The following is a 23,569-nucleotide window of genomic DNA, read 5'->3' on the forward strand; positions in this document are numbered from 1 at the left end:
TGTTTGAGAGCAATATGCTGAAGCCCAAACAAGATTGCAAACATTTAACTGAATTAAACCCAAAGGTGTGAGGGGAGAGGTCGATCGCTAGATGAGCTGAAAGGTCTGATAGTAAGTGACTGCAAAATATTCATAAATTCAACAATGATCCCAATGGATTTGAAGTTAGAATGACAACACTGCTGTTCAAGAAAGGAGAGTGAGGAAACTTGGTGCTTTTGTCCAGTTAGCCTCAAATTAACGAAGCCACACGCATTCCTGACTTGGAAGTATATCCCTGTTCCTTCACTGTTGCCTGATCAAAATCCGGAACTCCATTCCAAATCGCACCGTTACCTTGTCCATGGCAATTATAATGGGCAATAAATGTGGCTGAACTTGTGATGTCCACATCCCATGCATGGATAGGAAACATAATCATAATAGGCGTGAGCATTTTCCAATTGTATTGTTGAGAATTAATAAGCAGTTGTTTAACAGTACAGAACAGACTTTTCGTCTTGCACACTTCAGGACAACTTGCAAGAATATCTGTGCGAGGAGATTACTGGTTGATAATTGGCAAAAGCCAATTCATACTGAAATGGGGTATTAAATCCATCCTGCAGGATAGTGGCTTCCCTGATCACATCACTTCTCAGTGTATATTGCACAAAAGCATGGATGGGTCTAAGACTCTCATTTTTGATCCTTCAAGGTGCCCACACTACCTTGGATGAGTTATCTGAAATGTTTGACTAAAAGGTGTTATTACTATGCAATAACAATATGACTGGTGTACACGCAACAGGAATTTGCTGTCAAACCAAACAGATATTCTGCCTATTGCACAAAAGAGTAAGTAATGTGGATTTCAGTGCTGGTAAATTGCTCAATACATAGAGATGTACAGCATGGAAACAGACCCTTTGGTCCAACCCATCCATGCCGACCAGATATCCCAACCCAATCTAGTCCCACCTGCCAGCACCTGGCCCAATCCCTCCAAACCCTTCCTTATCATATACCCATCCAGATGCCTCTTAAATGTTGCAATTGTACCAACCTCCACCACTTCCTCTGGCAGCTCATTCCATACACGTACCACCCTCTGCGTGAAAAAGTTGCCCCTTAGGTCTCTTTTATATCTTTCCCCCTCACCCTAAACCTATGCCCTCTAATTCTGGACTTCCCAACCCCAGGGAAAAGACTTTTTGTCTATTTATCCTATCCATGCCCCTCATAAATTTGTAGATTAGATAACTTACAGTGTGAAAACAGGCCCTTCGGCCCAACAAGACTACATCGACCCGCCGAAGCGCAACCCACCCATACCCCTACCTTTACCCCTTCACCTAACACTACGGGCAATTTAGCATGGCCAATTCACCTAACCTGCACATTTTTGGACTGTGGGAGGAAACTGGAGCACCCGGAGAAAATCCACGCAGACACGGGGAGAATGTGCAAACTCCACAAAGTCAGTCGTCTGAGTCGGGAATTGAACCTGGGTCTCTGGCGCTGTGAGGCAGCAGTGCTAACCACTGTGCCACTATGCCGCCCCTCATCCTTTCCCTATAGCTTAGATCCTCCAACCCTGGCAACATCCTTGTAAATCTTTCCTGAACCCTTTCAAGTTTCACAACATCTTTCCGATAGGAAGGAGACCAGAATTGCATGCAATATTCCAACAGTGGCCTAACCAATGTCCTGTACAGCCGCAACGTGACCTCCCAACTCTTGTACTCAGTACTCTGACCAATAAAAGAAAGCATACCAAACTCCTTCTTCACTATCCTATCCACCTGCGACTCCACTTTCAAGGAGCTATGAACCTGCACTGACTGCAGATCCAAGTACTGATGGATTGTACAAACAATTTATTCCTTTGGTTGTTCACAACAAGCAAGGTTTTAACTATACCCAAGCAGCCAGCACTTGCAAAACTCGTAACACAATGTCCAACATTAGATGTGGTTCTCTGATTGGACAACAGTTGGTAAATAATCTCAAGTGTGTGAAGAATGATGCTGAGAACCAATTGAAGATTGTCAGTGAAGCTGGTGCGCTTGAAGCTGCATATATTAATGCATAGGGCTTGTTCATCACAGACAGAAAGAACATGGTGGATGGCACAGTGGCGCAGTAGTTAACACTGCTGTCTTACAGAGCCAGGGACCCAGATTTGATTCTGGTCGTGGGTCACTGTCTGTGTGGAGTTTGTATATTCTCTTTGTGTCTGCGTGGGTTTCCTCTGGGTGCTCTGGGTTCCTCCTACAGTCCAAAGATATGCAGGTTAAGTGGATTGGCCATGCTAAATTGCCCATAATGTCCAGGGTTGTGCAGGCTAGGTGGATTAGCCAATGGAGCTGCAGCATTACCGGGATAAAGTAGGGGGCCGGGTTAGGATGGGATGGCTCTTTGGAGGGTCGATGGGCCAAATGGCCTCTTTCAGCACTGTAGGGATTTGCCATTCTAATCTATGTATGCACACTGTGTCTAGTTCAGTTCAAAAGAATAGATGATAATGATTCGCTGGTTGATTTTTCAGGGCAATGCCTGGACCAATCTGTGAAATAGTCAGAGCTTGGCAATTAACTTGTGCATTCACCTTTGCAATGCCTCTATCAATCACATAGTCTCCTTGCCAATCAATTATGACTCATACTGTGAAAATGTTTTTTTTCCCTTTGCATTGTCATAAATTGCCCTGATGACTACAAGATGAAAGACTTCAACAATTCATTTTTAAATAATAGATTTCAGTATTTTCCAGACTGACTACTATCAGGCTAATTGGGTTTAGAGCTCTGTGCTTATTTTATTTAACTATATATGGTGTTAACAGAGCACTATAAATGTTAGAGAAGCTGTAGTTTCCCTGATTGTAGTTCAGATAAACAAAAATCTTATTGTGTTTAAGTCTGTCAAGTCCTCTATTGTTTGGTGTGATTAACATTCCCCCGAATTCCCTCAAAGTAATTATTCTGCTGCATTCTCTTATTCCATGGCACCTCTTAAATTTCTCTTATGAACCAAGTGAGGGAAAATGAGATTTGAATACTCGGATGTGTGATAACCAGCGGCCATAGTGGAGTAAGGAGACCTGCTTCTGATCTACAAAAACACTATGGCTCTCAACCATCTAACCTTTCAAATTAGAAATTTCCACATAGAAAGCATGTTCCCAAGAAAGGAGACTCTTCTTGTTTATCAAACAACGAAACTATTGCTGTATCATCAGTACTGCCAAACATCTCTGTAGGCAACTATTATTTATCAAATTAGTCATCAGCTAAATTGTTACATAATCAGTTGATCTTCATAATAGTTTCCTTAGAATACAAAATGATTTAATTAGCCCTCTCATTGCCTTAAATTGGTTTAATTCACTTATTAAGTACCTTCTAAACTCAACAGAGCAGGAAACTTTTATGTGAACCAATGGCATAGCAGGCTATTTGAAAATGTTGAAATCCTGTCACCCTTGCAAGATTACCTCATTACAATGGATCAATGGATTTTGTTCCCTTATTGTGACATTGTAAACTGTTTTAGACATGGGTGTTCCACTTGCAACCAATGCTACACACTCCAATTATGTGTCTTTTGAATACTTCTGGTTGACTGGAGAAGCAAATATCTTTGAAGATGAGGTCAGCGATTTGGAAACCAACAGATAGAATGGACTTCAGTTAGGCCTGAAATTATTAAGATTGGAGGATCAATGTGGAACAAGGAACTATTTTCATTAATAATGTATTTGATGATCTCAGGGCCAACACATGCCCAGTGCTCTTCATATATGTATCAACTAGATGCAGACGCTTGACTCACAGGTTCGCATACCATCGGTAACTATCTCATCACAGGAGTTGACATATAGACCCTGGTAGCACTTTACATTGCTTGACGTGGAACCTTGGGTGATCGTTGTTCACACAATCTCGACAGTTGTGTGTCAAGCCATGATGAGTAGAGACCACAATCTCCCTTCACTTGCTTTGCTGGTGAGATAAAGCTGCAGTTGACTGCTCTTTGTCTGGCACATCGACTCGATCTTGCTGCTATTCATGTCCAGACCAAGAGCCAGGAGCTCCTGACAGTATCACTCAAGGAGCTGCTGGAGTTCACATTGAGTTGGTGAGTTAGAGATTCTGCATACAGCACACTCAGCCACTCCTTGAATCCCACCAAACAAAACTCCTATCAAACTAGAGCTGTGCAATCAAATATGCCAAATATACCTATGTGTATTGATGTGGAAAACATTGAATGCTTTCTGTACCTTGGCAGCCACCTCTTTTAACAGACCACCATTGACCAAGAGATCCGACACTGGATCGGCTATGTCTGCTCAGGCCTCTACAAATTCTAGCAGCAAGCATTTGACCAGCAGGAGATGCCTTAAGGCTGAAGGACATGGAACCATCATGACAGGAATGTTCAAATCTTCATTGAACTGTGTGGTGATCAACAACTCTTTGACAGGAAAGATTTGGCTCCAGTTAACTAAAGTCCTAGTGTGCAGGGCAATTTCACCACACCCCTGTACTGCAGTGAGACCACTGATGTGTATCATAAGAGAACTAGAGAAGTTTGACCAATAGTGTCCCCCACCCCACCCCCAATTCAGATTCAGTACGAGGATAGATAAACAAATGCTCGTGTCATTCTTGAAGCCAGCTCGACAAGACTTCAGGCAAACGTCATGGAAACTAAACTCTGATGGACTGAATTCTGCACCCAGGTGACTATAAAACATCTTTGCTACTTGGGCTACTTCTCAGATGGCTAGTGTTTTCATTAGCGAGCTGTAAATAAACTGTGAGGCTTTCTTTGAAACATTAACGGCTGAGAGGAGCTTGATACCAGTCGTTTAAAAGGGCAACAGTTTGTCCATTATACTTAGAGTCAAAATGCATTAGTGATTACCAGACTAACAGCAGAGAAAGAAATGAAAGGAAGCAAACCCTGCACTCAGGTTCCTAATCCTTAGCTGGATGTCCTACACTAAGATCCGTAGGTTCATATGTTCAGTCACATGAAGATCCACATCAGAAACTCTCAACCCTGAGAGGCTGTCATTCTTGGATCGATAGGCAATCACTAACAACAAGGCACCTCAAAGAACTTCACAGTTATGTACTTCTAAAGTATAGTCGCTGTTGTCATGTGGCCAAAGTATTCCACTTCACATTCTAAAGTAAAGTCGGCATTATGTATAGCTGTCAGACATTCCATAAACATTGTCAGCTGCTGTAGTTCTTGCAGCACTGTTAACTAATGATTTCCAGAATTTGTTAACTAGTCAATTAACTGCAGTCTTATCCTTTACGTTCAGAGGGATAGATAACTTACAGAAGGTCTATATTTCTACAGATTGGGAACAGCTGTGTCCTATTATGGTTTTGTGGCTGTGAAAATTGGTTGGGTCTTTTGCTTTAAATGATTTTCATGTCCCAAAAGTACCTTGGTATGAATTACCACATGATCAGAATGCGTAAAAGGCTTATGTTCTTGATACACTCGTCAATATTGTGAGTGTACATGAATTGGGGGAACCTCCCCTAATAGATTTGTATTTTGGAAAATGACTATCTTTTCTACCATGATGCATAGAAAATATTGGGAATGTGCCAGCAGTTTCCTATTGTACATGGTCTAATTTGAGGTTTAGCTATTGGAATATTGTTCATCTTATTATCTTTTTTTAAAAAATAAATCCTGTTTTAGAAAAATATTGAACTAAAGACACCTGGGGAAAAGCCCCAGTGGCTCTCATATTACTAATATTTTACATGAATTTCAAACTAAAATTACCATTGGCAAGAGTATTCGCTGTTAATGGAAACTCTCAAAATCAGGCCCATAATTTTTTGAAGGAAAAGGAGACCCTGGTAATGGGAAGAATGTGGAAATGGTATTGAGGATAGCATGTTGGTTTTTAAAGATTTGGGAAGTAGAAGGAATAATTTCAGTACTTTTCCATTGTGTGAGAGGGGAATGTTTTGGGAAGAGGAATAAGGAAGGAAAGTACTGGGAAATTTTGAATTTATTGGTTAGATTGGGAGACTGCTGAGTCGTTAATTTATTAGAAATAGTCAGGTGAGAATATATAGTCGTGAAAACGTGGTTTGGAGAATTAACTGGTGAAGCAGTCGTTAGTATCGGAGGGATTTGTATGTATGCCTGAAGGGTAGTTAATGAGTGCACTCGTACAGTAGACAGTTGAGATAAGCAAATAGTTTACAGAAGGGCAATGGATACTCAAACAAATTAATCAGAGGCATTTGGGGAAGTGAGGAACCGTACTCAAAGAAACTGAGAGTTGTATCCTGATACATTCTGTGAATCTAATGTCAAATCTAATTCAAGCACTTTGGGATAGGATTGCTACATATTATTTATGTGCTACATAAGCCATACAGAAGAGTAACAGATCATATAATCCAAACAGGCCAGCATACATGTTGCATTTAAACCTCCCGCCATCTTTCCTGATCTAACTCTATCAACACGATTCCCTTTTTCCTCATATACTTACGTAGCCTTCCCTGAAATGCATCTGTCCAATTCACTTTGATCAGATCCTGTGGTTGTGAACTTTAAATTCTCATAACTCTCCAGTTACATTTACTCTGTCTTCCCTATTGAATTTTTTGCTGAGTATCACATTGAGTCTTCCTAGATTTGTTTCTCCCCAGAAGTAGAATAATTCTTTTTGTGTCTACAACAGAACGTTACGGTGGAATTTTCCCAGCTTCTAAACTATGTGGCAAACAACAAGAGTGCAAAAATTAGATTCTTGGCATCAAGGGAAAAAGGAAGTCCAATTTAACCCTTCAGTTTTCAGCGGTTTCATGAGAATCTAATTAGGTAGCAGAGCTGATCTTATAACTGAGCAAATCAGATCCCAGACAGGAACCTGGTCTGATTGACCATATTTTGATTTATTTCAATTTCAACAAATGTAACAAAATGTTTGAAGTCATTACTTACAGGGTTAATTAGACAGATGACAAACAAAAATAATCCTTGCATCCATCAGCCTTTTAGTTGCTGACCTGGTTTTTGGGTAAGCAAGACTTTTTTCCCAAAAGTCCATCCTTGTTTTCAAATTCCTGCATTGCCAGCCTTGCTCTGAAATCACCTCCAGTTTCACAACTTTGAAGATATTTGGGCTCCTTTAATTTTGGCTTCTCCAATATCCCCAGTTTTAAATGCCCTACCATCGGTGGTTTTGCCTGGATCCTAACCATTGAAATCCCTTCCCTAGCCTCTCTATTATGTGGAAGGTGAGGAAAAAAAAGTAATGTTGAATTGCATTAGCATTAGCCTCGACTATTATAGCAAAGAAATCCATTCAATTAAAAGGCACTCAGATGCTGAATAAATTGTCAAAACTGTCTTGAACTGTTGAATCTTCCTAAGGAATGTTATTATTAACGTTAATTATTTGAGGAAAGAATGTATTTGTACATCTAAGTAAATATTTTAACATTCTTAACTCACTTATCTAGAAAATTGATTTCAAACTTTATGCAATAGTATGTTTTAGAAATATACATTCATTATGTTGAATGCAATAAATATGGGTGTGGGTTCATGTTATAATGTGACTGTGTTCCTACAAACTATTTTGTCAACTTAAACTCCTGCAGGAGGTAATCATCAAACTGACATGGTGTCCAAATCTGAAAAGATACTAAAAGCCTGTGTTATTTATTTTAAAAATGTGTTTTAAAAATTATAATAAACTGTTTACGTTATTATAGGAGTACATGGCATTCAATTTTGACAATGGCAATAAAAAATTAGCTGTTTATTTGCAATTTATCTGTATTAGTAAACTTTTCCTGATCCTCAAAGGGCTAATGAGTCATAGTTAGAGTCATACAGCACAGAAACAGTCCCTTCAGTCCAACCAGTCCATGCCGACCATGTTTCTCAAACTAAACTAGTCCCATTTGTCTGTGTTTGGCCCATATTCCTCTAAATCTTTCCTAATCATGGACCTGTCCAAAGATCTTTTTTAAATGTTGTAATTATACCAACATCTACCACTTGCTCTGGCAGTTCATTCCACATATGCACTAATCTCTGTGTGAAACAGTTGAAAACACACAACACCAGGTTATAGTCCAACAGGTGTATTTGGAAGCAGCAGCTTTCGGAGTGCTGCTCCTTGACAACCACCTGATGAAGGAGCAGCGCTCCAAAAGCTAGTACATCCAATTAAACCTGTTGGACTATAACCTGGTGTTGTGTGTTTTCAACTTTTTCACACAGAGATTAGTGCATATGTGGAATGAACTGCCAGAGCAAGTGGTAGATGTTGGTATAATTACAACATTTAAAAAAGATCTTTGGACAGGTCTATAACCTGGTTGTGTGTGATTTTTAACTTTGTCCACCCCAGTCCAACACTGGCGTCTCTAAATCATGAAAAAGTTGCCCCTTTTAAATCTTTCTCTTCTCACATTAAAAAAAATATGCCCCCTAGTTTTGAACTCCCCCACCCTAGAGAAAAGATCTTGGCTGTTCACTTTATAAATGCCCCTCATGATTTTATAAACCTCTATAAGGGCAGCCCTCAGCCCTTAACGCTCCAGTGAAAAAAGCCCCAGCCTTTCCAGCTTCTCCTTATAATTCAAATCCTCCAGTTCCATTATCATTCACTTTTCTAGACACTCTCCGGTTTAATATTATCCTTCCTATAGCACAGCAATCGGAATTGTACACAGTACTCCAGAAGTGGCTTCACCAACATCCTGTACAATCACAATATGACGTCCCAACGCTTATACTCAGTGCTCTGAGTACTGAAGGCGAGTGTGCTAAACATCTACCTGTGGTGCATCTTTCTAAGAACTTTCACATGTAGCTGAATCATTAGGTCACTCACTTAATCACTTTAGATCTCTATTGTTACTAACACATCTGTGAGGTTTGTGACAATTGGAGTGGATTTCTCAATACACACCGGCTGGTTTACCAAAAAGGCTCTGCAAGCACTAGTAAGCATAGTAACGTCATACCTCAAATGTGTCTTGGAGATTCCTAATGATAAAACTTGAGGATAATGACAGATATAAGCCTGTAAATGCTTCCACTGTAGATCTTGAAAAGCAGGTAACAGATGTTCATTTGTCCTCCACGTAGCTGAATGAATTTTACAGGATACCCTTTTCCTGAATATGATTTGCTTTAAGACAATCCCTTCCACAGGCTTCTCATGCAGCCTTCTTTGGCTTACCCTTATTCTGAATAACCTTCCTAATAGCCCCTTCATCCGTGCTCCTGGACAGAAAAACTCTGTGCTTTTATTATTTATTCATTCATTCATTTTGTGGGGTGTGGGCGTCACTGGCTGAGCTGTCATTTATTGTCCATCCCTAGTTGCCCTTGAGAAGGTGGTGGTGATCTGCTTTCTTGAACCACTGCAGTCCATGTGCTGTAAGTTGACCATTAGGGAGGGAATTCCAGGCTTTTGATCCAGCAACAGTGAAGGAACGGCAATATATTTCCAAGTCAGGATGGTGAATGGCTTGGAGGGGAACTTGCAGGTGGTGGCATTCTTATCAATCTGTTGCCCTTGTCCTTCTAAATGGAAGTGGTTGTGGGTTTTGGAAGGTGCTGTCTGAGGATCTTTGGTGAATTTCTGCAGTGCATCTTGTAGATAGTACACACTGCTGTTACTGAGCGCTGGTGGTGGAGGGAGTGGATGCTTGTGGATGTGATGCCAATTAAGTGGGCTGCTTTGTCCTGGATGGTGTCAAGCTTCTTGAATGTTGTTGGAGCTGTATTCATCCAGGCAAATGGGGAGTACTCTATCACATGTCTGACTTATGCCTTGTAGATGGTGGACAGGCTTAGGGGAGTCAGGAGGTGAGTCACTCGCCGCAGTATTTTCTATCTCTCATTGGCAAGGAAAGAATTCACATTTTTCTGCTTTGCCAAGTTCACTATGCAAGGTCTGAGCTGTAAAAATTTCAGCTTCTCAATATTACTCCAATTATGAAGTATTGCATGATTTTCAAACTCATGTTATTAATAAGTTCATCTGAGACTTTCACACTCTTTCCTTGTGTTTTTAATACTCATTTTAAGTCTGACTTTTGGGAATTAGAACACAAAACGCTCACACACAGGTGCAGCAGTTATTCAGGAAGGCCAATGGAACGTTGGTCCTTATTTCAAGGAGGTTAGTGTACAAGAGTAGGGAAGTCATCCTGCAACTATAAGGTGCTGGGGGGAAACATCTGAATACTGTGTGCACCTTTGATCCTCTTATTTAAGGTAAGATGGCATTACATGGAAGGAATTTCAGAGAAAGTTCACAGAGATGTTCTCCAGCATGGTGGGGTTGTCATATGGGCAAAGACTAAACAAATTGGGACTGTACTCACTGGAGTTTAAAAGAATGAGACAAGGTCTCATTGAAACCATAAGAGGGCTTATCTTATGAGGAGAGGTTGACTGAACTAGGACTTCTTTCATTGGAGAAAAGGAGGAGAAGAGGGGACCTAATTGAGGTATACAAGATAATGAGAGACATAGATAGAGTCAATAGCCAGAGACTATTTCCAAGGGCAGACATGACTAACACGAGGGGTCATAGTTTTAAGCTGGTTGGAGGAAAGTATAGAGGGGATGTCAGAGGTGGGTTCTTGACACAGAGAGTTGTGAGAGCATGGAATGCATTGCCAGCAGCAGTTGTGGAGGCAGGGTCATTGGGGACATTTAAGAGACTCCTGGACGTGCGTATGGTCACAGAAATTTGAGGGTGCATACATGATGATCAGTGGTTGGCACAACATCGTGGGCTGAAGGGCCTGTTCTGTGCTGTCCTGTTCTATGAAATATATCAGATTCTGAAGGAACTTGACAAGGTAAATGTTGAGAGGATGTAACCCTCATGGAAGAGTCTAAGACCAGAGAGGCATAGTCTCAGAATAAAGTGATGCTGATTTAAAACTGAAATGTAAAGGAACTTCTTTGCTGAGGATTGAGAATCTTTTTGAATCCTTGCCACAGAGAGCCATGGGGGGTGCAGAGTCCTTGTGTATATTTAAGGCTGAGACAGATAGATTCTGTCAGGGAATCAAAGGGTAATGCGGCAAGGGCAGGATAGTGGATGTGAGTAATGTCAGATCAATCATGATCCTATTGAATGGTGGAGCATGCTCGAAGGGCTGAATGGCCTACTCCTGTTCTTATTTCTTCTGGTCACTATTAATTCTAGACCTATTCATCACTGACATTTTCTCCTAACTTGGTGTTGGTTCGTTTGCACTGAGTTTTTATTTGCAAATGTTAACACAGGCAAAATTTGGACATTGCTCCTGATAGAAAGTAAGTATGAGCCGAGGGATTTATCTGTTTCCTCTGTCTGTTGCCATAAGACATTTAAAGAGACTTCATCTAATACAGCTTTGGTGGGCTCTCACTGTCCTTTGCCCAAGGACCACAGACATTAAAAATAACAAACATATACTTGTTTGTGACAAGGCAGCATACTTAGAAGCCTTTTAGTTCCTTTTGTTTGCAATAATATTTACATATACGTGATTATGTTTCCATTGTTTTTGACTGGTCTTCATAAATACGTCTTTTTTTTTGGCTGAGGGAATTTTGCTTTCTTTTCTCGTTTGCAAATGTGATCTTGCAACAAACACATGTTCGGGTTGAAAGCTTATGAAGGGGATGTTTTTGCTTTGTGAATCCAATGGTGGAAATTTCAGGGGTCTGATTGAGGTGGTCTGTGGGGAAATTTGTGACAGAATTGTGTGACAGGTCCAGTGAGGTCAATCTTGATGTTGGGAGCAACTTGCTTTGATGTATCAGTGAACAGTGAAGGCTGTTGTTGCTAGGCAACTGCTAATTGGCAATTAACATGGATTATTAGTTGTTGAACTCCTTATTAACTGCACATTCATCTCATTAATATGAGGTGGCTTCCTATCTTACTAAGTGCGGCAAACAAACTAGACATGGTCTTTTACACTGCCAGATTGCTTGTTATTAAGGATTTGTCTAGAATGTGAGAGCGACATTTCACAATCAGATATTGATCTAACCCTTATAGCATGTGCCAACTGCGTGATTGGCAAACACACAGCATGTTTATTCACCCAAATAACCATATTGGAAAATTGGGGTGGCCATGTCTTCAGTCTAGTTGAGTGGATGCTGCTATTGTTGTGGGAGATTAGATTCCCTACAACGTGGAAACAGGCCCTTTGGCTCAACAAGTCCACACTGACCCTCCGAAGAGCAATCCACCCAGACACATTCCCCTACACCTAGCACTACGGACAATTTAGCATGGCCAATTTACCTAACCTGCACATCTTTGTGACTGTGGGAGGAAACCGGAGCACCTGGAGGAAACCCACACAGACACGGGGAGAATGTGCAAACTCCACACAGACAGTTGCCTGAGGTGGGAATTGAACCCGGGTCCCTGGCGCTGTGAGGCAGCAGTGCTATCCACTAAGCCACCGTGCTACCCTATGTAGCCAATGCCATCAATCATGGGCACATACAGTCCAGGGGCTGGTCACATTCTTTGCCCGCTTGGGCAGGGCATGGTCAGGGATGTGCCTGACTACGTTCTGGGGAGTGGGCAGAGGTCCGAGCCATCACCAAAGATCAAGCGATTTGCATGTTGTCGCTCTGAGAGCTGCAAAGACAATGGCCAGCAGTCTGGTCAGAAAGGTCTAGGGACTGCTAGTCAATGTAGGTCAGAGATCTGGTTTGAATCCAGTGCTCGGAGTCCATGCATTGATTGTTGAGGGGGCTGGCTGGAATAGGGGTGGGCGGTCATGCCTAAAGGGGTGGGTACGTCGAGGCTGAGGGCAGGAGACAGCAGAGGCATGGGCTGAGGTGGGGAAAAGGATAGTGCTGGGGGTAAAGTCAGTGAAGTGGGTGGGGGAGGTGGTTGGTGGATCAACATTGGAGGGTACGGCAGGCTATTGAGGAGGGGGAGGAGGTTGGGGGGCAGTTACTGGTCTCCACAGGGGGAGAGTCAATGAGCACAATGGGCATCATTAAGGTGTAATGTTGAGGCTCGGGGGAAGAGAGGGCATTTGGAGGCAAAATGCAAAGTGGCGGGTCTCCACATGGGGAGTGGTGGCGGGGGAGATGTGAAGAAATGGGCTGTCAGGATAATGAAGGGGTGGTGCAGGCAACAGGAGTGTTTCAGTGAACATCCACTGAGTGGCAAGATGTTCTGGGATTCGGCTAGAATCAGGGACATCACAGGGCAGAGTAGATCACAGATTTTAATGGCATAGAAGAAGACCATTCTGCTTATTGTGCCAACATCCTGCTTTCACCCCATTCCCTTGCATGCCATTTCTAGCTAACTGACCAGCTAATGCCCTCATCAGTCAATGAGGCAAAGTTGGCCAGATACAGGGAGAAATCCTACAGCAAACAAAATCCCTCAATGTAACCCAAACTTAGCCAAAACACAGTAAGGTTCAACCCCATATTTTCTCTGCCTTTTTGCCAGTTAAGCCCTCAAAGTGATCTGGGACTTGCTGTGGTATGCTTTAATGCTGATTAGCAATCAAAGTTAATGTCAGAAGCAATGAGTTGCAATTCCAAAATATAAAAACATTGCCCTATCAGGTGAGGTTTATTTATTTTTACTTGGACAAGATATTTCACTTAAGTTAGTCTTCATAAAGACTACTAACTATCTCCAAATTAATTGAAAGTATAATCTTAAATTCCAGTGATTATAAGGTCCAGTTTTCATCTCCACATTTACATTGGGCACCCATGGTTACAACCTGAGGTGAGTTGCTTCTGTAAAGGAGGAAGGTTGTTGAATTTTCTGTGTATTGTCTATTTGTATGAGACAGGTAGACTCAAAGGACTATGAGTCATAGGAATAGGAGAAGGTCATTTTGTCCATTGAACCATTCTACCATCGTTCAACGAGATGTTGGCTAATCTGTGAACTAACCCTATATATCTACATGTGGGCCTGCATTGGTTGGAGTCACCTTTAGCACAATGAATGGTATTTGTGATTGTTGGAGGTCACATGAGAGCAGGATTCACCCTTTCAGCCTTTTGAGCCTGTTCTGCCATTCAACCTGAACATGGCTGTTCAAGGGTAACTTGGGATTGGAAATAAATGCGGGCCAACCATTGGTGCACAAGTCCCACAAGTGAATTCCTCAAAAAAGTCCTACTCAATACTCTGTTCTCACTTGGTCCCCTTACTCTTTAGCCCTAAGAACGATGTCTAACTCTTCCTTGAAAAAGTTCTGTGTTTTTGACTCAGTGGTTTTCTGCGGCTGAGAATTTCACAGGCTAGTCTTCTGAGCAATGGGAGAATAGAATGAGATGAATTACTTTAAAGGAGATGCTGCCTGAGTATCAACAAAGGTGACCAACACATTCGGTGTTGAGGATTACAACAGTCCCAGGTGGTTTTAGCAAGTCAGATAAAGTTTATAATTGGTTTTGTGGAGGGAGGAGGAAGAGAGATAGCAGAACAGTTCTGGTCACCTCACTTCAGGAAAGATGTGGAAGCTTTGGAGAGGGTGCAGAGGAGATTTACCAGCATGTTGCCTGGAATGGAGAATAGATCGTACGAGGATAGGTTTAGAGTGCTAGGCCTTTTCTCATTGGAACGGCGAAGGATGAGGGGTGACTTGATAGAGGTTTATAAGATGATCAGGGGAATAGATAGAGTAGACAGTCAGAGACTTTTCCCTGGGTACAACAGAGTGTTACAAAGGGACATAAATTTAAGGTGAATGGTGGAAGGTATAGGGGAAATGTCAGGGGTAGGTTCTTTACCCAGAGAGTGGTGGGGGCATGGAATGCGCTGCCTGTGGGAGTGGCAGAGTCAGAATCATTGGTGACCTTTAAGCGGCAATTGGATAGGTACATGGATAGGTGCTTAAACTAGGAGAAATGTTCAGCACAACATCATGGGCCGAAGGGCCTGTTCTGTGCTGTATTGTTCTATGTTCTATGTTCTAACACTGAAATGTTGCTTTACCATTGATTAAAATATTGGTCTGGAATTAGTCATGTGATTGAGGCTTCAAAATGAATTCGAAGAGTGTGGTGCTGGAAAAACGCAGCCTGCGAGGCAGCATCCGAGGAACAGGGGAGTCTATGTTTCGAGCATAAGCTCTTCATCGGGAACGTGATGAAGAGGAACATCAGGAACATTCCTAACAGCATCAGAGCTTCTGCTCCTGCTCCTCGGATGCTGCCTGACCTGTTGTGCTTTTCCAGCACCACACTCTCCGACTCTGATCTCCAACATCTGCAATACTCACCTGCTCCTGAAGGAGAATGAGACCAAAGAGAAATAGGCATAGTCCATTTTTTCGCCATCCATAAAAACTGAGGTTATTCCAAAGCATGGAGTTCAGAGTGCATGCTGAAATGAAGTGGAACATAACTAAAACTCCAATGGTACATTGTTTCCTGCTAAATTATTTGTGAAGTTTATAATGCAATACATGTGTTATGTGTGAATTCTTAAAATGCCACACAGCTTTGACCATACAGTAGCAGGAAATACAGAATGTAAATGCACCAGAATTTTGGATTATCACACTCAATTCATCAGTTAAATATTAAGCACCAACCTGTGTGAAGTATTTGCATTGCACTGCTGGATAATTCAGGAATGGAAATCCTTTTCTTTTGCTTTATATGAACAAAAGAATTTGGAAGAAGAAATATCACCTGGTCTGTACAGCTTGCTTCAATTAGACTTGATTTTCTGAATGTGTTTTTCAGAGCAACATATTGTTTCCATTCTCTCCTAGGACCACATTGTGAATATATACCCTCACTAAAAGTAATGGGGAAGGTAGTGGGAAGGGCAAATAGTAAAGCAGATTGGCACCAAGGGTGTCACATCTCCTTCCCACACCCTCAGCAATGAACATAGGAAAAAGTGTAGGCCATTCAGCCCCTCCAGCCTGTTCCACCAGTTAAGTCCTGAGTGGGCTGGTCCATATGTCAACCTGCCCAACCAGTATAGTGATCAATTAACCACTACCTAAGGGCCCCCAACTCATTACTGGTCAGATTCATCCTGCGCCCAACAGGTAAGAAAGTGAGAGTTCTGAAGGGGGGGTGTCATTGGACTCGAGACATTTAACTCTGTTTTCTCTCCACAGATGCAGCCAGACCTGCTGAGTTTCTCCAGCAATTTCTGTTCTGGTTTGTTTCAGATCTCCAGCATCTGCAATTCTTTGTTGTGTATGAGGTGAGAAAGTGACAGTCTTCCCAAGTGGTAACACGGGATGGCCTGCCTTCTGTATTGCTTGGGGCGTCGGAGGGGGGATGCTGAGTTTGGCCCCTAATTTGATGAGGGGCGGTGCAATCAATGGCACGGAAGGGGTGACTTCGGGATTCGCCTCTTGTCCGTGTCTTCAACACCCTGTGACAGCCCTCTTCCTGTGACCTCTGCACACCCCCCCAGGGTGAGCTGCCATCCCCTTCCCCTCCCCTCCCCTCACTTGCCTTTCTGCTGATCTCAGTCCTCACCGCTGGCCTTTCGCCAGTAGCCTGGGCCTTCAACCTCTCCATGGTCTCAGATAGTCCTGCAGCTTGAGGTGGAGCAGGACATTCCCTCCTGTGACCTGATGGCCAAGGAGACCAACTGATTCCCAAGGCAGAAGTAGGAAAGACTTGCACCAACTCTGTAGGAACAGTAAGTCAACCAGTATTTGAGACCAGTAGAGATTGGTAAATGCTAGTGGATTACCAGTAGATTTCTCTGATGAGGATTGCCAATAGGTACCATTCCAGTTTTCTGCCAGGAATCTCTCTCAGCTGCTTCTGGCAGCTTCCTGCTCGACTGGCACTATCAGGTCATACCGGGTATCCGGACAGGATGTACAGCACGGAAACAGACCTTTCGGCCCAACATGTCCATGCCGACCAGATATCCTAATCTAATCTAGTCCCACCTGCCAGCACCCGGCCCGTATCCCTCCAAACCCTTCCTATTCACATACCCATCCAGATGCCTTTTAAACGTTGCAATTGTACCAGCCTCCACCACTTCCTCTCTCAGCTCATTCCATACACATACCACCCTCTGCATGAAAAAGTTGCCCCTTAGGTCTCCTTTTACATCTTTCCCCTCTCACCTTAAACCTATACCCCCACCCAGTTCTGGACTCACCCACCCTAAGGAAGAGATTTTGTCTGTTTATCCTATCCATGTTCCTCATAATTATATAAACCTTTGTAAGGTCACCCCTCCAACACTCCAGGGAAAACAGCCCCAGCCTGTTCAGCCACTCCCTATAGCTCAAATCCTCCATCCCTGGCAAAATCTCCAACCCTAGTATCCCACTTCGACCCACCCCTCGATGTTCAACAATGACTGATGATGCTTTCACCCAACTAAAACGTAGATGTAGAAGGAAGATAGATGGAGACTTGAAAGTGTTCCTCCTCTCAGAAGGATTAAATCAGATTTAGCAAATCAAAACTGGGCATCACTATTAGCTACAACAGAGTCCCACTCCAATCTATAACATAAAATGTAACAAAGAACCGCAGATGCTGGCAATCTGAAACAAAAACAAAGTGCTGGAGAAACTCAGCAGGTCTGGTAGCATCTGTAGAGAGTGAAGCAGTCAATCTTATGAGTCCATTGAGCCTTCATTATAACTGAAAGCAGCTAAGAAGGATGCTCTTTGTGGGTGTGTCTAGACCCAGGGGTTACAGTCTGAGGATTTGGGGTGGATCATTTAGGACAGAGATGAGGAGATATTTCTTCACCCAAAGAGTGATGAGCCTGTGGAATTCATTACCACAGGAAGTAGGCGATGCCGAAGCATTGGATGTACTCAAGAAGGGGTTAGATATAGCACTTGGGGCAAATGGGATCAAAGATTATGGGTATAGAGCAGGATGAGACTATTGAGTTGGACGATCAACCATGATCATGGTGAATGGTGGAGCAGGCTTGTAGGTCTGAATGGCCTCCTCCTGTTCCTATCTTCTCTGTTTCTATGGATCAACCCTAGTTTAATGGATAGTGCAGGAGGGTATGCTAGGAACATAAAAGGAGATGTCAAGCTGGTGAAGTTACCAAATGGCATAGGCAGCAAGTGATAGACAGAGCTAAATGATCCCATAGCCAACGGATCAGATCTAAGCTCTGCACTCCTGCCAGATCTGGTTCTAAATGGAGATGGACAGTTAAACAACTCATTGAAGTGGAGGGTTCACAAACATTCCCATCTTCAGTGATGAAGGAGTTCAGCACACCAGTAAAAAAGACAAGGCTGAAGCATTAGCAAGAATCTTCAGCAGATGATCCATTGCGACCTCCTCCAGTGGTCCCCAACATTACAGTTACCAGTCTTCAGCCAATTCGATTCACTCCACTCAATATCAACAAGGCACTGGATACTGCAAAGGCTGTGGGCCCTGACAACATTCTGGCAATAGTACTGAAGACTTGTGCTCCAAAACTTGCCACTCCCCAAGCCAAGCTTTTTTATTAGAGTTACAATATTAGCATCTTCCCAACAATGTGGAAAATTGCCCAGCTATGTCCTGTACTCATAGAGCAGGAGAAATACAACACAGCCAATAACTGCCCCATCAGTTTACTCTTGATCATCAGTAAAGTGATGGAAGGTATCATCAATAGTGTTACTAAGCAGCATTAATCTGCTCAGTGACACCCAGTTTAGGGTCTGCCAAGGCCACTCAACTCATTACAGCCTTCAAACATGAAGAAAAATGCTGAATTCTAAGGTGAAGTGAGAGTTGACTGCTCTATTTGACCAAGGCATCAAGGAGCTCTTAGAAAACTGGAATCGATGGTAATCAGGTGAAAGCTCTCTGCCAGTTGGCATCATACCTGACACATAGGAAGATGGTCGTGGCTGTTGGAGGTCAGTCATCTCAGCTCCAGGACATCTCTGCAGGAGTTCCTCAGAGTAATGTCCTTGGCCCAACCATCTTCCTCAATGACCTTCCCTCCATCATAAGATCACATGTGAGGATGTTAGCTGATGATTATGCAATGTTCACACCATTTGTGAATCTTCGGAAATTGAAGCAGTCCATGTTCAAATGCATCCAGAACAAAACAATATCCAGGCTTGAGATGGCAATTGGAGACTAACATTTGTGCTGGACAATAACTATCTCCAATAAGGAAGAATCACACCTTGCCGTTCATTGGAATCACCTTTACTAAAGCTTCTATTTTTGTCATCCTGAGTGTTACCATTGATCATAAACTGAACTGGACTGGCCACTCAAATAAATGGCTACATTGACTCTTCAGAGGCAAGGAATCATGCAGTGAATAACTCACTTCCTGACCCCCTGAAACTTGATCATCAGCTACAAGTCACAACTCAGGAGTATGATGGAATACTGTCCGCTTGTCTGGATGTGTGCCATTCCAACAAGCTTGACTGGCAATGTACCCACAAGCATACACTGACTCCTCCAGCAATGCTCAGTCTCAACAATATCTACAAGATGCATTGCAGAAATTTACCAAAATTTCTTATGCAGTGCCATCCAAAACCACATCTACTGCTATCTAGTAGGGTAAAGGCAAAAGATACATGGTAACATCATCACCTGCAAATTCCATTTCATGCCACACAACATTCCGACTTGGAAATATATCATCACTGGGTCAAAATTCTGGAATTCCCTCCCTAAGGGCATTGCAGGCCAACCTACAGCACATGGGCTGCAGCTCACCATCACCTTCTCAATGGCAACTAGGAATAGACAATAGATGCTATCCTCACCAATGATGCCTACGGCTCATGAATGAATGAAAATGCTCATTATGTATGTGTTTGTTGTCACATTTTATTACTGTTTTGGGGTAATAAAAGTTTTTTTTTCGCACAAGTGAACCTTGGAACTGGCTCTCCTTCATTGTTCATCTGGTTAAAGAGGTTTGTTGCAACCAATCAGAAGAGAGAGTTAAATGAAGTGGAGCTGTGACCCTCAATACTCACCTAGTGGGAACAACACTTCGACAAGCAGATGGAAATCTTGGTCCAAGCCTGTGTATTTCTCATGCTACTCTTTCCCTTGTTTTCACAAAATCCCTAGATTCCACATTTCAGCTTCAAGTAAGAAGTTAAATCTTGAGTCATTCATAGCTATCTCTTGCTTTCCTACAATACAGGAAGCTTGCATTTGCATAGCGTCTTAAATGCAGAAAACCATTACAAAGTGCTTCAGAACGATGGAGACAAGGTAAATGAAAGTTGGTCACAAAAAGGGGCATTTTTAGGCAAGCATTGAAGGAATTGAGGAAGGTAGGGAGTCCCGAAGATTTAGAGAAAGAATTCCAAAATGTGGGACTTCTTTTTTGTGGAAATAATGAGCACTCAAATCCTGTCGATTTATCAACACCAGGAGGAAGGAAATGTCACATCCAGTGGGTTATGGTTCTCATGAAGTGTTCTAAAAGATGAATTGCACGCACTGCCCCCTCCTGGATAGTTCAAACATATTCACAGTGTCATAGAAATTTTTATGCATAGAAGTAACTCGCAAAGTGTTTTACTTTGTTGTAAATGTACTTCACAATATTTAACTTTTCAACTATACAGTTAATTGCACCTTTAGTTTGAAAGTAATCTTTGATAGCATGTGTCAGCTTGAAATGTGTTGCTGGTCAAAGCACAGCAGGCCAGGCAGCATCTCAGGAATAGGGAATTCGACGTTTCGAGCATAAGCCCTTCTTATGCTCGAAATGTCGAATTCCCTATTCCTGAGATGCTGCCTGGCCTGCTGTGCTTTGACCAGCAACATATTTTCAGCTGTGATCTCCAGCATCTGCAGACCTCATTTTTTACTACAGCATGCGTCAGCTTGCCTTAATATATAACTCTTCCTTGCAGTTTCGCTTTTGTATATGTATCTTTTAGAAGACTTGTCCTGTTGATTTGGATCTGCTTATTCTGCATTTCATTTCTAGAAAGAACAATTTATCTTTTTGCGTTTCATGGCCTCAGCAAAAAACAAGAACTTGCAAACAAAAGCACAGGTTAGATGGATGTAGGAAGATACTTGGATTAATGGGCTTTAACTGAAAGCTTTCTGGATATCTATGTAACCAAAATGTTGCCTTTGCTATCTGAGTCTTTTAATCAATTGCTGGCTGTCATGTATCAGCCAAATGAGTACAGTAAGCTGTTTTATGGTGACATTTCAGAGGTTAAAACAATAGACCAGCGAGTTTTGAGAACATTTGTAGCTCAGGTTGAGGTTCTGGATGTAGGTTTGCTCACTGAGCTGGAAGGTTCATATCCAGATGTTTTGTCATCCTACTAGGTAACATCTTCAGTGGGCCTCAGGGTGAAGCACTGCTGATGATTCCTGCTTTCTGTTTATATGTTCGGGTTTCCTGGGGTTGGTGATGTCATTTCCTGTGATAATGTCATTTCCTATTATTTTTCTCGGGAATGGTAGATGGGGTCTAATTCAATGTGTTTGATGATAGACCCCATCTACCACCCCCTGAGAAAAAGAATAGGAAATGACATCACCAACCAAAGAAACCTAAGCATATAAATACAAAGCAGGAATCATGTACACTGCTTCACCTGAGGCTCACTGAAACAGTTACCCAGTAGGATGACGAATGTCTGAAAATGAACCTCCATTCAGCGAGCAAACCTACATGCACAATAGACCAGACTGGCAACTCTTTGCAGTTGAGTTCTGCAATTTTACTTTTTATAAAATGTATTCTACTTAAAATAGAAAACTCTGTGATAATGTTCTGTACCTCTGTTCTCCACCTATCAGAGGAGATTGATAGTAAATCCATTTTCTGCATATTCATATAGGTTGGGATCTCCGTCCTCTGAAACAGCCTTACAAGGGTATGGAGGACAGCAGAGGTACAGATCAATATGATAGATCCAGGAGAGTATCAAACAGTATTTTGGTAAGTGGGGAAGTAAAGTTTGTTTTCCCCTATCAGCGAATGAGACTTACTTTATTTGTAAGATTGATTAGAGTCATTGTATCTGTTTCTGCATGGGGCTGTCAGCCAGTTTGGAATGAAAAATATTCCAGATTTTCTCGGACATAATTATGAATATGCATAATTAGCCATTCAGCTATCAACCCTGTTTGTAATTAAATTCGGTGTTAGATATGTTAAAAGGCTGGCTTTAACATTCAGTTTATCTGTATGGTACCCATGCTTTCTTACTAATATGATATGCTGAGTCAGCCTCAGTGAGTGCAGAAATGAGTTTCAAATGCACCTTGCTCCAATTGCATACAGCCTTAGACAGGCAACACCTTAGAGTTTATAGTGACGTAATCTGATGAGAGAGAAAAAACAAATTCATCCAGTGAGTATGGAATGCATTGCCTGGCAATATGGTGGAGGCAGGTTCACATGAGGTGGTCAAGGGAGCAATGAATGAAGATTTGGATGGAGATGGAGTAGCAAGTCCAGAGGATTTGGAGGAAGAATTCAAAAATCTGGGACTTCTTTTTTGTGGAAATAATGCGCATTCAAATCCTGTAGATTTATCAACATTAGGAGAAAGGAAATGTCACATCCAGTGAGTTATGGTTCTCATGAAGTGTGCTAAAAGATGATTGCACGTGTTGCCCCCTATGGGGAAAAGGTAGGATATAGGGAAAGATAGGATACTGGCACTAAGTAATGGAACAAAAGCAGACATGATGGATTGATTGGCCTTTTCCTGTGCTGTAACAGTTGTGTGATTCTGTGTTATACACAGCTTTGGTCTCTTTATCTAAGGACCCTGCCGGAGAGCAGAGCTTCCCAAAATGGTGCTGTTGTCTGGCGTACCAACCTCTGCATTATGGAGGTTGAGTACCAGCTCTCAGGTACCACCTCCTCCTCCTATCTTCCCCTGGATCACTACCCCAACATGGAACGCCAAGTCTTGTGTCCTAATAACTAATCTCATTTAAACTGGCGGTCCCACCGCCACTTCCTCCAAATTCACAGACCCCCAACCCCATATAGCCTCCTTCTATCTCCTTTACAAAATTCAAAAACAGGAATCCCCAAGCAGACCCATTGTTTCTGCCTGTACTGCCCCACAGAAATCTTCTCTTTCTAACTTGACTCGATTTTATTCCCCCCTCCCTTGTACAGTGCCTTCCCACTGATATCCACAATCCCTCTCCCGCTATACATCAGTTTCAGAATTTCTAGTTTGCAGGTTCTAGCTGCCTGTCTTTACCATGAACATGCAATCCTTTTACACGTCCATGCTCCATCAGGATGGTCTCAGGGCTCTCCACTTATTCCTGGAAAAAAAGGCTTGAATTGTCCCCATCCACCACCAGCCTCCTCTATCTGGCTGAGCTGCTCCTCACCCTGGGTAGGTTCATTTTTGACTCCACCCACTTTCTTCAGATCAAAAGTGTGGCCATAGATACAGGCATGGGCCCAAGTTTTGTCTGTCCCTTTCTGGGGTACATGGGGCTTTCCTTGTTCTAGTCCTACGCTGCAACTCTTTCTCTGGTATATAGATGACATCATCAGTGCTGCTTCCCTCTCTCATCCAGAATTGGAAAAATTCATCAA

At 42.4% G+C, this 23,569-nt stretch overlaps 1 protein-coding gene across 1 annotated transcript in view; it reads left to right on the top strand.

The window, feature by feature from the left end:
• The window catches only part of LOC132818217 (latent-transforming growth factor beta-binding protein 2-like), a 437,178-nt gene that overhangs the window by 186,351 nt on the left and 227,258 nt on the right, over nt 1-23,569 (top strand). The gene's annotated exons all lie outside the window — the stretch shown is intronic.

Source organism: Hemiscyllium ocellatum, chromosome 8, assembly GCF_020745735.1.
Source record: "Hemiscyllium ocellatum isolate sHemOce1 chromosome 8, sHemOce1.pat.X.cur, whole genome shotgun sequence".
In the NCBI taxonomy this organism is placed as follows: domain Eukaryota; kingdom Metazoa; phylum Chordata; class Chondrichthyes; order Orectolobiformes; family Hemiscylliidae; genus Hemiscyllium; species Hemiscyllium ocellatum.